The 14,656-nt window shown below is 43.3% G+C and overlaps 1 protein-coding gene across 1 annotated transcript in view; it reads left to right on the top strand.

Moving 5' to 3' along the window:
* The first annotated feature begins 9,003 nt into the window (after positions 1 to 9,003).
* PHF11 (PHD finger protein 11) overlaps positions 9,004 to 14,656 on the top strand; it is a 25,256-nt gene continuing 19,603 nt past the window's right edge. The window contains exon 1 of the mRNA XM_021709541.1: positions 9,004 to 9,125. The gene's annotated coding sequence lies outside the window, so the exon portion shown is untranslated. The remainder of the gene's footprint in view (positions 9,126 to 14,656) is intronic.

The following is a 14,656-nucleotide window of genomic DNA, read 5'->3' as shown; positions in this document are numbered from 1 at the left end:
GCGGCCACTGCACTCCAGTCTGGGAGACAGAGTGAGACTCCAACTCAAAAAAAAAAGAAACATCCCTTCCCTGGCTCCTATTACTCTCTCTTGCTATATTTTGCTCTGCAGCACTTATTACTACCTGAAAGAAAAAAAAGTGTTTTATGTCTATCTCTACCACAGAATGTAAATTTGTCTTATCTTCTGTATCCCTAGTGCCTACAGTGGTTTGCCTGGTAGTAGTAGGACATAGTAGGTCCTCATTAAATATTATTAAATGTTAAATAATGGTAATATAGTAGGTTCCCATTAAATTTTTGTTGAAGGAATAAATGGGTTTGTATATAACACACTAGGGAGCTTGGCTTCTATTCTATAGGTGATAGGGAAATGCGGGCAGATGCACATTTTCCCTGGCAGTAAACATAAAGAATGGAGCTGGGCGCGGTGGCTCATGCCTGTAGTCCCAGCACTTTGGGAGGCGGAGGATACAGGATTGCCTGAGCCCAGGGGTTCGAGACCAGCCTGGGCAACTTGGCAAGACCTCATCTCTACAATAAATTAAAAAGTAGCTGGTTGTGGTGGCACACACCTGTAGTTCCAGCTACTTGGAAGGCTAAGGAGGAAGGATCACCTGAGCCCAGCAAGTCGTGGCTGTGGTGGCTGTGAGTGTGCCTCTGCACTCCAGCCTGGGCGACAGAGTGAGAATCTAACTCAAAAAAAAAAAAAAAAAAAAATGGAGCCGGGTCATGATAGGGAAACAGAGGCAGGGATGTGAGATTATTGGAATAGGATAGGTAAAAGACATTGAGGGCAAGACAGTTCACTTTCTGCACCACTGAGAGAACTGTCTTTCTCTTAAAATACATGTATAAATATATATGTATGTGTGTGCACACAGATCACATAGCAGGCTCCAGTGTGAATAAGTATTTGCTGGCTGTAAGGAGTACAAGACAACTTGGGTCTAGTTTAGCATAAGGAATGCTTGTTACTGGAAAGCAGGGAGACCACTCACAAACCCCCAGAGCACAGCAGCTGCAGCATTTTCTAGAAAGGACTAGGAACTAGGACCTGAGAAGCCATTATAAACTTTGACAGCAATCTCCTCTGTCTCTTATTTCTGCATCTCTCAGTATATCTGCTTTGTTCTCTTTCCTTGGTCCAGTTTTCCTGATAATGGAATAGAAGATGGCTACCCTCACAGCCTCCCAGTTTTTACATCTTCAAGAAACCAGCCCAATCTGAATTAGAATCTTCTTTTCTGAATTCTGTATATATGGGAGATGGGCAGGTAGGTCCTCTAGGACTATCAGTTGTGTCACATAATACAAACATCCCCACCAGGGATCACCCAGGGTATCATTGTGAGCTGGACAGATACCCTAAAGGAGTCCATTGAACATCCTACCCCTTGGTTGCCCACCATCCCTCCCCTACAACACACACATTCTTATTCCTGTTTTTACATTCTAAAGATATTCCCAGAAATCCAAAATACAAATAAATAAAAATTCAATCACGCTTCTCCCAAAGTTATATCCTGCCACATCATCCAGGGACAATGCCATGGAGCCAGTCATTCTCCAAGTTCATTATCAAGTTTCTGGCCAAGCTTCTAGGTGATGTCCACTCCTCTTCTGTTTTGGTCTTTATCTAATTCAGGTAGGCAGTCACTGGACTCAGTGATAAAATTGACTTCTACGCATCCAGCATACAATGGAAGAGCTAAAATAGTAAACTGCCCTATACCAGTCAAAGGAAACAAGAGGATGAAATCTCCACACCAGCACCAGCCCAGAACAAAACTATACTCTACTAGAAGTAGACTAAGTGAAACTATATGATTAGTGAATTTCATTCCATCCGTTTTACTCATTTATTTAGTGGCATAATGTGTTCCTTGGCCACCCTTCCTGGCTACCCCTGATCCTGTCCCCAGGGTAGGTTGTTCTTGTCTTGAGGGCCTTACGACCTCTCTGGGTAGAGGAGCGCTGGAAAGGATCCCGCTGAAGAGGCTATACCTTAGCAATCCATTATCCAGGAGGGCCTGGAGTTTGCTGGAGACTAGTAATTGCTGTGTTGTTTGGATTACTCTAAGGTCTCATATTCCAGGCTTGTAATTTTTTTCTGTGGCTTCATTCTGTATAAACATCCTTGCTACCAGTTTCATTTTTAAGAATTCTAGGCTGGACGTGGTGGCTCACACCTGTAATCACAACTCTTCGGGAGACAGGACAAGAGGATTGCCTGAGTCCAGGGGTTCGAGACTAGCCTGGGCAACTTGGTGAGACCTCATCTCTATATGAAAACAAAAAAATTAGCTGAGCGTGGCAGCCCATACCTGTAGTTCCAGCTACTTGGAAGGCTGAGCCAGAAGGATTACTTGAACCCAGACATCGAGGCTATGGTGGCTGTGAGTGGGCAACTGCCCTCCACCCTCCCTCCCTATCTGAACCTATACAGTTCTTGAGTTCAGATGGCAAAATGTCCATGTGTATTTGGTCCATGAGATTCGGATGACACATAGCAGGAGTTCAGATAGTTAAGAGATGCCTGTGTGAAATCCCCCAATGTGACTCCTCAGCTAGAGTCATGCGCTTCCTCCAGTCTAGAAGATTAAAGAGCTAGAGCCAAGCTCTTTCTGTACACTGAGATGTGAGGATTTTAGCAGGAAAAAGCCACTAGGGGAGCCTGTGGGTCTCACCTCATGTTTTTCTCCATCAGCGCTGGAGACAGACTCCAGGACTGGCACAACAGTGTTGTCAGCGCATCTGCTTTATTTTCTGTATTCCCAAACACCCCAAAGAGCCTAAGTACTTGGGAGTGTGACTCAGAGCACAGAGCCCCGAGAGCAGGCACAGGCCCTCCTAGATAATGGATTGCTGAGGCTTTATCCTCTATGGCAGGCACTGGGGCGGGGGGCGGGGGGGCGGGGGGAGGACAACACACGTTCTGGTATCTGACATCTGACCTGACAGCTCCGCCCAATGCAGTGCAGGTAGCCTCCAGCTTGCACAGAAACAGGCAATGCTGTGCAAAAATATCCAGCTCCTGTACAACAAGGGGCAGCTGCATATCCTAGCAGACGGTGTCGTAGTTTATTAGGAAGACATGATAGTCCAGGGAATTTAGCACTAGTAATTTAGCTGCCTAATGCTTTTTTAAGCTTATACTTAGCAAGTTTTAATGTCTGAGTGTTTCTTAGATAAAACATAGTATTCTGTCAAAGTAGATTTGGGGTCTGAGGTGATTCGAATATTGGATGTTTTCCCCCCCCCCCATTTCATCCTAGGACAGAGGGAGGGGGCTTTGTGTTCTAAAATATTAGAATAGGACCTGGTGTAGTGGCTCACGCCTATAATCCCAGCACTTTGGGAGGCTGAGGTGAGAGGATTGCCTGAGCTTATGGGTTTGAGATTCAGCCTAGGCAACTTGGTGAGACCTCGTCTCTACAATAAATAAATAAGTAAATAAATTAGCCAGAGGTGGCCGCACGTGCCTGTGGTTCTGGCTACTTGGAAGACTGAGACAGAAGGATCGCCAGAGCCCAGCAGGTCGAGGTTGCGGTGACCATGAGTGTGCCACTGCACTCCAGCCTGGGCGACGGAGTGAGACTTAGACTAAAAAAAAATAAAATAAAATATTAAAATACCAGAGTGCCAAAAAAATGTATACACAATTTAAGAGATGTTATCTATGTGTTACTTGAAGTTGTATTTAATTACAGTATTAATGTGTAGCATGATGTTCGCTCAAACGTGCTCTCTTTGACTGCCCTGCCTGTCACATGGTGACACTAGCATTCATTTGATTAAGGCCATCTTTTGAGTGAGTGTCATACTTAAAATATGTATACTTTTTTTTGGCACCCCCTGTATATTCTAAAGCATGAAAATTTTAAAGTATGGCATCGGTGGAGGAAGTTCAGTAGAATAAAATAGAAGTACAGGACCAAATCTAAATATATGAAAATGATTTTTGTTGTTGTTGTTTTTTCCCCCTTTTTTTTAAATCTTAAAGATGTAGGGTACAATTCAGGGTTAGGTATACAAATGTTCATTATGCAGGTACCCTTGTTGATGAGGTGTGTCCCTCCCTCTTCTGGCAGTTGCCCTCAATGCCAATCCCCCCCCCCGAAAATGATATTTTAAGTTAGTGGCTAACTATTATGAACGTAACTTAGATCCCCATCTCATACTTTACAATAAAATTAATTCCAGATTAATCTTTCATTTATTTTATATTTTATTTTATTTATTTGAGTCAGAGTCTCACTCTGTCGCTCAGGCTAGAGTACAGTGGCACGCTCACAGCCTCCACAGCCTTGACCTACTGGGCTCTCGCAATCCTTCTGCCTCAGCCCTCCAAGAAGCTGGAACTACAGATCCACACCACCACGCCCAGCTAACCATATTAATATCTTAATTTAAAACATAGGCCAGGCTGGTCATCATGGCTCCCGCCTATTATCTCAGCACTCTGGGAAGCCAAGGTGAGAGGATTGCCTGAACCCACGGGTTTGAGACCAGCCTGGGCAACTTGGCAAGACCTTATCTCTACAATAAATAAATAATTAGCTGAGTGTGGTGGCACACACTTGTGCTTCCAGTTACTTGGAAGGCTGAGGTGGAAGGATTGCCTGAGCCCAGCAGGTCGGGGCTCTGATGACCTTGAGCGCGCCACTGCACTGCCCCCTGTGTGACAGAGTGACTTCCGACTCAATAAATAAATAAATAAAGTTCTAGGAGAAAATAGAGGTAATTTTTTTTTAAGTTTTCAAGAAAAATTTATTTAGAAAGTAAATCAGAGCGAGAGAAAGAGAGAGAGGTTGATTCACCTCCCCAAAGTAGGGGAGGTAGCCAAAGCTTAGGAAACATGGCAGTATTGCTTCTCGGCCTTTTGGTTAAGATCAAGTGTAGGAAACATGGCAGTCATAGCTCAAAGAGCCACATGGAGATGCCAGACTTTAACAAAGCAATGGCTGTAAATGTTTTCTAAGTAAGTCCCTGGTTTCCCAAGGGTAGAAACCATAAAAGATTTCATCAAATAAAACATTTCATCAAATAAAATATTTAAACACTCTGTATATCAAAGAACATTATAAACAGAGTTAAAAGACAAAATATATGACTAACAGTGTTAATATCCTGACTATTATAAGCTAATACAAAAATAGTAAGTAACTCAAAAAAATGGGCTAAGGACATCTATGCCTTAGAGAGAAGAAATGTAAATACCATCTTATTGCAAGTTAAATTCACATATCTAGATTATGATCCACCTCTTCCAGTACTTTGTGTTCTTTTTTGACTCAATAATCTAATCTTCTGTCCTAGCTGTACCTGGACAATATGTGTTTAAATTAGGTAGGGAGATACCCTCTCTTTTTTTTTCCCCCAAAAAATGTTCTTCCCTGTCTATGCCTGTTTACACTTCCAAATAATCATTTTTTCACGTTTTAAAAACTAACCTTCTTGGGATTTCGGTTGAAATTATATTAAACCTAAAACTTAAATGGGGGTAGAATTGACATCATTACACTATCCAACATTCCTATCCAGGACACAATATTTTTTGTTGTTGTTGAGTTGGAGTCTCACTCCGTCACCCAGACTGGAGTCCCGGCCACTGCAGCCTCGACCTGCTGGGCTCCGGCGATCCTTCCGCCTCAGCCTTCCAAGTAGCTGGAACTACAGGCGCGCGCTACCACGCCTGGCTAATTTTTGATTTATTGTAGAGATGAGGTCTTGCCAAGTTGCCCAGGCGGGTCTCGAACCCGCAGGCTCAGGCAGTCCACTCACCTCAGCCTCCCAAAGTGCTGGGATTACAGGCTGAGCCACCGAGCCCGGCTTTTAATTTTTTAAATAAGGCTCCTAGAAAGTCTTCAGTGAAGCTACGGGGGTGAGAGAGGCACACTCCTGCAATCCCAGCAACACAGGAGGCTGAGATAGGAGGATCGCTTGAGCCCAGGATCACAGCATTGCACGCCAGCCTGGACAATACAGTGAGCCTGCGACAAAAAGAAAAAAGGAAGTGGGGGTGGGAGAGAAAAGGGAAAGAAAAGAAAAAGTTTTCAGTCACACCTGTGGCTCACATTTGTGGCCACTTTATGTTTCTGTTGGGGGACACTGATTTAGAGCACCCAGCGCAGTGACTCACATGCAAGAGGTACTCCCAAATTGTTGGTTGGCCCAACCCGAACACAGACTTGTTTCCCTGCCCCTCCCTCAGGAGGCAGCCTCCAGCCAAGACTGATTTCTGAAGGGTATACATAGTCCCAGTAAGGAGTCCTGGGATGCAGGTAACCAACCTGAAAACAATGTCATTGCCGGCAGGGCGAGATGGCTCAAGCCAGTAATCCCAGCACTGTGGGAGGCTGAGTCGAGTGGATTGCCTGAGCCCGCAGGTTCAAGACCCGCCCGGGAAACTTGGTGAGACCTCGTCCCTACAATAAATCAAAAATTAGCTGGGCGTGGTAGCGCACACCTGCAGTTCTGGCTACTTGGAAGGCTGAGGTAGAAGGATCGCTAGAGTCCTGCAGGTCAATACTGGGGTCGCCGTGAGTGTGCCACTGCGCTCCGGCCTTGGCAACTGAGTGAGACTGCGACTCAAAAAAAAAAAAAAAGTGTCGTCACCAAGCTCAAATTGTAAACGCCAGATAGGAATTTGAATGATTTACTCGACTGCTCTGGTTATAAAACTGCTTGTTGTACTGCCCTAAGATATGGATTCTTCACTGAACTGCAGCCATCGGTGCCTTCCGGGTTTTAATAAGCCAACTATTTCCCTGCAAGACCTCCAGGTGACGTCTTTGGAATAGGTAAACATTACCTAGTCCAAGTACCCCTCTCAGATTTGGGGTTACTGCTGCTACAGAAATGAATGGAAAAAAAAACCCATTCCATCTAAGCAGTTTCCACTCTATTGTGCCCTTTTTTCTCGGTTTGTGGGGAGCAGGGGACTACTAATTTGCATCCTCACTAGATGGGTCCCAAATTCAAAAACAGGCCGGGCTCGGTGGCTCAGCCTGTAATCTCGCGCCTTGGGAGGCCGAGGTGAGTGGATTGCCTGAGCCCGCAGGTTCGAGACCCGCCTGGCCAACTTGGTGAGCCCTTATCTCTGCAATAAATCAAAAATTAGCCGGGCATGGTAGCACACGCCTGTAATTCCAGCTACTCGGAAGGCTGAGGCGGAAGGATCGCCGGAACCCAGCAGGTCGAGGCTGCAGTGGCCGGGAGTGGCCACTGCACTCCAGTCTGGGCAACTTAGTGAGACTCCAACTCGAAAAAAAAGAAAAAAAAAAAAAATTCAAAAACAGAAATTAAGAAACTCATCTGAATGTGAAATAAACACTACCTCCAAGTGCAGACTTTTGACTTTGTAAAATGAAAGACATAACTTAGAAAGAGGAAGAGAAAGAGAGAAAGGGAATGAAAGTGCAAGAGATTTGAATTTTTTAAAAAGGGACTTTTAGAAACCGGTCAAGCAGCTAACCTAATCTTAATTTAAAACTTTACCATTAAATGGTAAAATAAATCTTTGTTTCAAAACCAAAATTTGAAGGCTAAAAATAAAAGCTGTTTTCTACGACAGAAAACCAAAGGAATTAAGAGTATAAGCATTGCAATAGGCAAACAAAAATGTCTGTGGATTCTTGTGACCAAACTAATAGCAAATAAGCAGTTTTCGAAACTTGCCTCTTACTGGCACACAGGGTAGGTAGAAAGAGGGTAGAGGGGAGGGCCTTCCCAGCAGCTGGCTGTTTTCTCCCTCTCTCTGCCTCTTCCCTTCTCTTTCTTGCTCTCCTTCCCTCAGATTTCTTATATTCCTCTTATTTATTTATTTGAGTTGGAGTCTCACTCTGTCACCCAGGTTGGAGTGCAATGGCATGCTCATGGTCACTGCAGCCCCGACCTGCTGGATGGGACTACAGGTGTGTGCCACCATGCCTGGCTAAATTTTTTTTTATTTTTTTGTAGATACACAGTCTCGCTATGTTGCCGAGGCCGGTCTTGAAATCCTGGGCTCAAGCAATCTTCCTGCCTTGGCCTCCTGAATTACAGGCATGAGCCACTGCACCCAGCCACAAGGCAGTGTTTTGAGAGCTTTACCTGTTTCTAAATTCCTGGTTGTGTGATCTTTTTGTTGTTGTTGTTGTTTGAGTTGGAGTCTCACTCTTGTCACCCAGGCTGGAGTGCAGTGGCACACTCACAGCTACTGCAGCCTCGACCCTACTGGTCTCAGGCGATCCTTCTGCCTCCGCCTTCCAAGTAGCTGGAACTACAGACACACACCACCACACCCGGCTAGTGGTTTATTGTAGAGACGAGGTCTCATCAAGTTGCCCAGGCTGGTCTCGAACCCCCAGGCTCAGGTAGTTCTCTCCACTCGGCCTCCCAAAATGCTGGGATTACAGGCTGAGCCACAGCGCCCAGCCCCTGGTTGTGTTTTTTTTTGAATGAAGGTTTTCTTAATTTTGGCTGGTTGTGGTAGCTCACACCCATAATTCCAGCACTTTGGGTTGCTGAGGTGAGAGGATCACTTGAGGTGAGGACTCCAAGACCAGCCTGAGTAACATAACTAGACCATGTCTCCATCAAAAAAAAAAAAAAGAAGAAGAAAAAGAAAGAAAAAAATTAGTTAAGCATGATAGTGGTCCCAGATATTTGGGACGCTGAGGTGGGAGGATCCCTTAAGCCTAGACATAAATCAGTGAGCTATGATCGTACCACTGCACTCCAGCCTGGGCAATGGAGCAAAACCTTGTCTCTAAAAAAAAATTTTTCAGCATTACAAAATGAATTCATTCATTCTTTTACTAGCCCATTAAAAAATAAGTTGCTTTTCCACAGTGTCCCTGTTTTTTTTTTGTTTGTTTGTTAGTTTTTCTTCTTGTTTTTGTCTCTGAGAATTTAGAGTCTCTCAGAAAAACAAGTGTCTTGCCTTCTGCTTTATTACTTGAAGAGGAATTACTAAGACCAGGAAATCCCATTTTCTTACCAGGGATGTTACTTACAGGCGTCTTTAATGTTACAGAAAGGATGCAAAAAAGGAAATGTGCTCTCTGCCCCAGCGGTGTTGATTATGATGTTCTGTACTTTGCACAATCAGAGAATATAGCTGCTCATGAAAATTGTTTGGTAAGTGACTTGAAAACATTCTTAAAAGTACATGAGATAAAAGGGGGGGAAGGAAAGTACATGAGTACTTTTGAGGTAGATAAATGATATTCTGGGTACAAAGAATAACAAATTGACTATGACTGAGCCTTTAAGTGAGGATTGGGGAGTATATTTTTCTAATCTTGAACTGTTTCAGATCTTTTCACTCTTGATTGATTACTTTTAATTTTATTTATAACTGGTCAAACACACAAAGAAAAATAATTATGATGAAGAAGCCTCCTAATAGATATTTTAATGAAATATTTCAAATATAACAGATACCCACAGGTATAATTTCTTTTTTTTTTTTTGAGTTGGAGTCTCACTCTGTTGCCCAGGCTGGAGTGCAGTGCATGCTCACAGCCACCGCAACCTCGACCTGCTGGGCTCCGGCGATTTCCCCCTCAACCTTCCAAGTAGCTGGAATTACAAGCACATACCACCATGCCTGGCTAACTTTTTTATTTATTGTAGAGATGAGGTCTTGCCAAGTTGCCCAGGCTGGTCTTGAAACCGTGGGCTCAGGCAATCCTCTTACCTCAGCCTCCCAAAGTGCTGGGATTATAGGCATGAGCCACTGTGCCCGGCCTATCCAGGTATAATTTCTGCCAAACTCTACAGATTTTTTAGATTTATCCATGTTGGTAATCCTAACTCTTTTTTGTAGTATTCGATGTATGACCATGAATGAGCATTTCGTTTCTCCAGTTTTGTTTTCTATGACTAACAAGTTGTCATGTACATTCTTGTCTAGGTCTCCTTTACATGTGAGCATTTCTCTGGTCTGTGCCATGTAGCTAAGAGTGGAATTATGAAGCCGGGCTCGGTGGCTCAGCCTGTAATCCCACGCCTTTGGAGGCTGAGGGGAGTGGATTGCCTGAGCCCATGGGTTCGAGACCCGCCTGGGCAGCGAGACCTCATCTCTACAACAAATCAAAAAATCAGCTGGGCGTGGTAGCGCATGCCTGTAATTCCGGCTACTCGGAAGGCTGAGGCGGAAGGATCACTGGAGCCCAGCAGGTCGAGGCTGCGGTGGCCGGGAGTGGCCAGTGCACTCCAGTCTGGGCGACAGAGTGAGACTCCAACTCAAAAAAAAAATAGAGTAGAATTATGGGACCACAGGGAGAGAGGATGTTTTGTACCTTCACTAAATTTGCCAACTTTGAATTTGTCTTCAAAGAGATTGTACCAACATTGACTTTCACCATTGTTTTGGAGTATGTTTCTCTCCATCCTAGCCAACACTTGATATTATGAGATTTTCATTTTTTTCCACTGATAGGTATGATGTAGAATCTCTTTTTTTTTTTCACTGAGACCAGTCATCACATATTTTTATTTCTATCCTACAACTGCATTGCTGATTTATTACAGTGACTTGTCCAAGGTATCACAGCAAGATAGATATAGAATGATCTCTAACCATTCAGCTCTAATTCCTGTACATTCTCTTTATACCACCTAGTTTTCAAGGTCTCCTTATACCACCTAATTTTCAAGGTCTTTTAAAATAGCATTCAGAAGCCGGGCTCGGTGGCTCAGCCTGTAATCCCGCGCCTTTGGGAGGCTGAAGTGAGTGGATTGCCTGAGCCCGCAGGTTCGAGACCCGCCTGGGCAGCGAGACCTCATCTCTACAACAAATCAAAAAATCAGCCTGGCGTGGTAGCGCATGCCTGTAATTCTGGCTACTTGGAAGGCTGTGGCGGAAGGATCGCCGGAGCCCAGCAGGTCAAGGCTGCGGTGGCCAGGAGTGGCCACTGCACTCCAGTCTGGGCGACAGAGTGAGACTCCAACTCAAAAAAGTAAAATAAAATAAATAAAATAAAATAGCATTCAGTAACATGAGCACACAGGTGGTTCGTAGTTGGCACTCCTTCTGACCCCACCATCTTTTCCATTAATCCCTATGTCCTAAAGGAAGGGGCTCTGTCTTCTTTCTCCTGAGGAGGTAGTATAGGCTTGTGGCTAAGTATAAGGTTCAGCATAGAATCTCATTTTCATTTGTGTTTCCTTGATTATTGGTGGGATTGCATAGCATTTGATGTGCTTTTGCGTTGTCTGGTTTCCACTTCTGAATTGTGTGTTCACAAGCTTTACACTTTGTTTTTGAGTTTGGTTTTGCTTGTCTATATTTATTTATGTAGAAATTTACCCTACTGATTTCTTGTATATGTTAGTTTTTAATTTTACTTACGTTACTTTCAGATATAAGGTCATAATGTAGTTAAATTCACTATTATTTTCATTTTTAGTTTGTGGAACTTTTTCTCCTAAGAAGTCTTTTCTGTATTGAGTCTATTTTTTTCCCAAAAGTTTTTACAGTTTGATTTGTTCATTTAGTTTCTTAATCCAATTGCAATTTTACTGTTGTGTAAAGTGGATATAATTTTATTTTTCCACGTGGTTAACAACTTTTCCCAGCACTATTTATGGAATAATTTATCCTTTTCTTTGAGTTTGTAGTAATAATTCCTGAGGATAACACAGTAATAATAAGGATAATTATTATTATTTGGTGTTCACTCTGTGCAAGATAATGTTCTGGGAGCTTTACTTAAACTATTTTTTTTTTTTGAGTTGGAGTCTCACTCTGTCACCCAGACTGGAGTGCAGTGGCTGCTCCCGGCCACTGTAGCCTCGACCTGCTGGGCTCCGGCGGTCCTTCTGCCCCAGCCTTCCAAGTAGCTGGAACTCCAGGCACGTGCTACCTTGCCCGGCTAATTATTTATTTATTTATTGTAGAGATGAGGTCTCGCCAAGTTGCCCAGGTGGGTCTCGAACCTGCGGGCTCAGGCAATCCACTCACCTCAGCCTCCCAAAGCACGGGATTACAGCCTGAGCCACTGAGCCCGGTTTATTTACTTAAACTATTAATCCTCACAGCAACCCTAAGAGGTACTGTGACTATTCCCAAACTGAAGATGAAACAACCAAGGCACAGAGCGATTAAGTCACTTTCCCAAGGTCCAATGGCTAGTAAGTGACTGAGCCAGCATTCTCACCCAGGCAGTCTAGTTCTATGAGAGTGCTAACAATAGCAAATGTCATACTTGTGTGTGCATGATCTGTTTCTACTTTTCTGTCTCTGACCTGGTACAACATTTTCTTAATTATAGTCAGTCCTTTCTAGCCACAGGTCTCCATTCAGGGATTCAACCAACCTCAGATCGAAAATATTCAAGAAAAAGCCACAATAAAATACAACAAAAATTAATACAAATAAAATAATTAATTTGCATAAAACAATACAATTTGCGTAAAACCAAATGCACCCATTTTAAGTGTCCAGATTGGAAAGTTTTGAGACATGTAACCATGAAACCCGTGTAACCACTACCACGATCAAGATACAGAACATTTTCATTACCCCAAAGGGTTTCCTCATGCCTCTGTGTAATCAATTCCTCCCTACCCCAAGTCCCTATAGATTCGTCTTATCTTTTCTCAAAGTCTATATGAAAGGAATCCTACAGTATATACTCTTTTGTGTCTGGCTTCCTCTGCTTAGCAGTGTTTTAGAAAACCATCCATTTTGCCTGTATCTGTATTTTGTTCCTTTCTATTTCTTCATGTATTCAGTTGTAAAAATATATCACAATTTGTTTACAACAAATTGTTATCACATTTGCTGTTAATAGACATATGTGTTATTTCCAGTTTGGGGCTATCATGATAAGAATCTGCTCTGAGAATCTGTATATGAGTCTTTTTTTAGACATATGCTTTTTTTTTTTTTTCTTTTTTGAGTTGGAGTCTCACTCTGTCGCCCAGACTGGAGTGCAGTGGCTGCTCCCGGCCACCGCAGCCTCGACCTGCTGGGCTCTGGCAATCCTTCCGCCTCAGCCTTCCAAGTAGCTGGAACTACAGGCGCGCGCTATCACACGCGGCTAATTTTTTTATTTATTGTAGAGATGAGGTCTCACCAAGTTGCCCAGGCGGGTCTCGAACCCGTGGGCTCAGGCAATCCACTCACCTCAGCCTCCCGAGGCATGGGATTACAGGTTGAGCCACTGAGCCTGGCTGACATATGCTTTTATTTCTCTTGAGTGACTACCTAGAAGTATTGCTGGGTCATTAAGTAAGTGCATGCTTAACTGGAAAAGTGATTGCATTACTTTACACATCTACCAATAATGTATAAGAGTTTAATTTGCTCAACATCTTCATCAACACTTGGTATTTTCAGGCATGTTATTTTTAGCCAGTCTAGGGGATACATATTGGTATCTCATTGTGGTTTTAATTTTCCTAAGTGTTAATAATATTGAGCATCTTTTCACATGCTTATTTGCCACTCATAAATCTTTTTTTTTTTTTTTTTTTTTTGAGTTGGAGTCTCACTCTGTTGCCCAGGCTGGAGTACAGTGGCACCCTCGCAGCCACCACAGCCTTGACCTCCTGGGCTCAGGCAATCCTTCCATCTCAGCCTTCCAAATAGCTGAAACCACAGGAACACACTACCACATCTGGCTAATTTTTTGATTTATTGTAGAGATGAGGTCTTGCCAAGTTGCCCAGGCTGGTATGAAACCCCTGGGCTCAGGCAATCCTCTTGCCTCCGCCTCCCAAAGTGCTGAGATTACAGGCATGAGCCACTGCACCCAGCTGCCACTCATAAATTTTTTATGAACTGTCTGTTCAAATTTTTTGCTCACTTTTAATTGAATTGTGTTATTTATGTATTTATTATTTATTTATTTATTTGAGTCAGAGTCTCACTGTGTTACCCAGGTTGAAGTGCAATGACACTCTCTAAGTCACTGCAGCCTCTACCTAATGGGTTCAGGTGATCCTTCCACCTCAGCCTTCCAAGTAGCTGGAACTACAGTGATGCAACCACGCCCAGCTAATTTTTTTGCTTTATCGCAAAGATGAGGTCTTGCCATATTGCCCAGGCTGGTCTCGAACCTGCGGGCTCAGACAATCCTCTCGCCTCCGCCTCCCAAAGTGCTGGGATTACAGCCATGAGTCACCGTGCCTGGCTTACAAAAATTTTTTTAAATGAGCCCAGTGTGGTGTCATATATACCTGTAGTCCTAGCTACTCGGTTGACTGAGACAGAAGGATCTCCTGAACTGAGAAGGTCAAGGCTGCAGTGAGCCATAATCGTGCTACTTTCATTTGGGATCTTACTCCAGCCTGGGTGACAGAGTAAGATCCCAACTCAAACAAAAGAAAGAATTGAAGGAAGAAAAGGGAAGGAAAAGAAGGAAAGGAAGGAAAGAAAAGCAAGAAATCTTTGCCGATCCCAATGTCACAAAAATGTTCTCTTTTGTTGGTTTTAAGTGGCACATGGAAACTTGAGCAGGCCTAAACATAAAAAGGGGGTTTGTATTAAAGTTGTGGGGCATTTCAGGTTCCTAAAGACTGGCATGCAAATAGGTCTAAGAAATGAGCTAGAGAGCATCAGAGACCCAGCACGTGCTCTCTCTAGCCCTCATGTTTTGAATTTCTTTTTTTTTTTTTTTTTTTTTTTTTTTTTTTTTTTTTTTTTTTTTTTTTTTTTT

This window comes from Carlito syrichta, unplaced genomic scaffold (genome assembly GCF_000164805.1).
Source record: "Carlito syrichta isolate Samal-C Ts95f unplaced genomic scaffold, Tarsius_syrichta-2.0.1 Scaffold254042, whole genome shotgun sequence".
Taxonomy (NCBI): Eukaryota; Metazoa; Chordata; class Mammalia; order Primates; family Tarsiidae; genus Carlito; species Carlito syrichta.
Note: the sequence above shows the minus strand (reverse complement) of the source record. Positions and strands in the feature narration are given on the sequence as shown.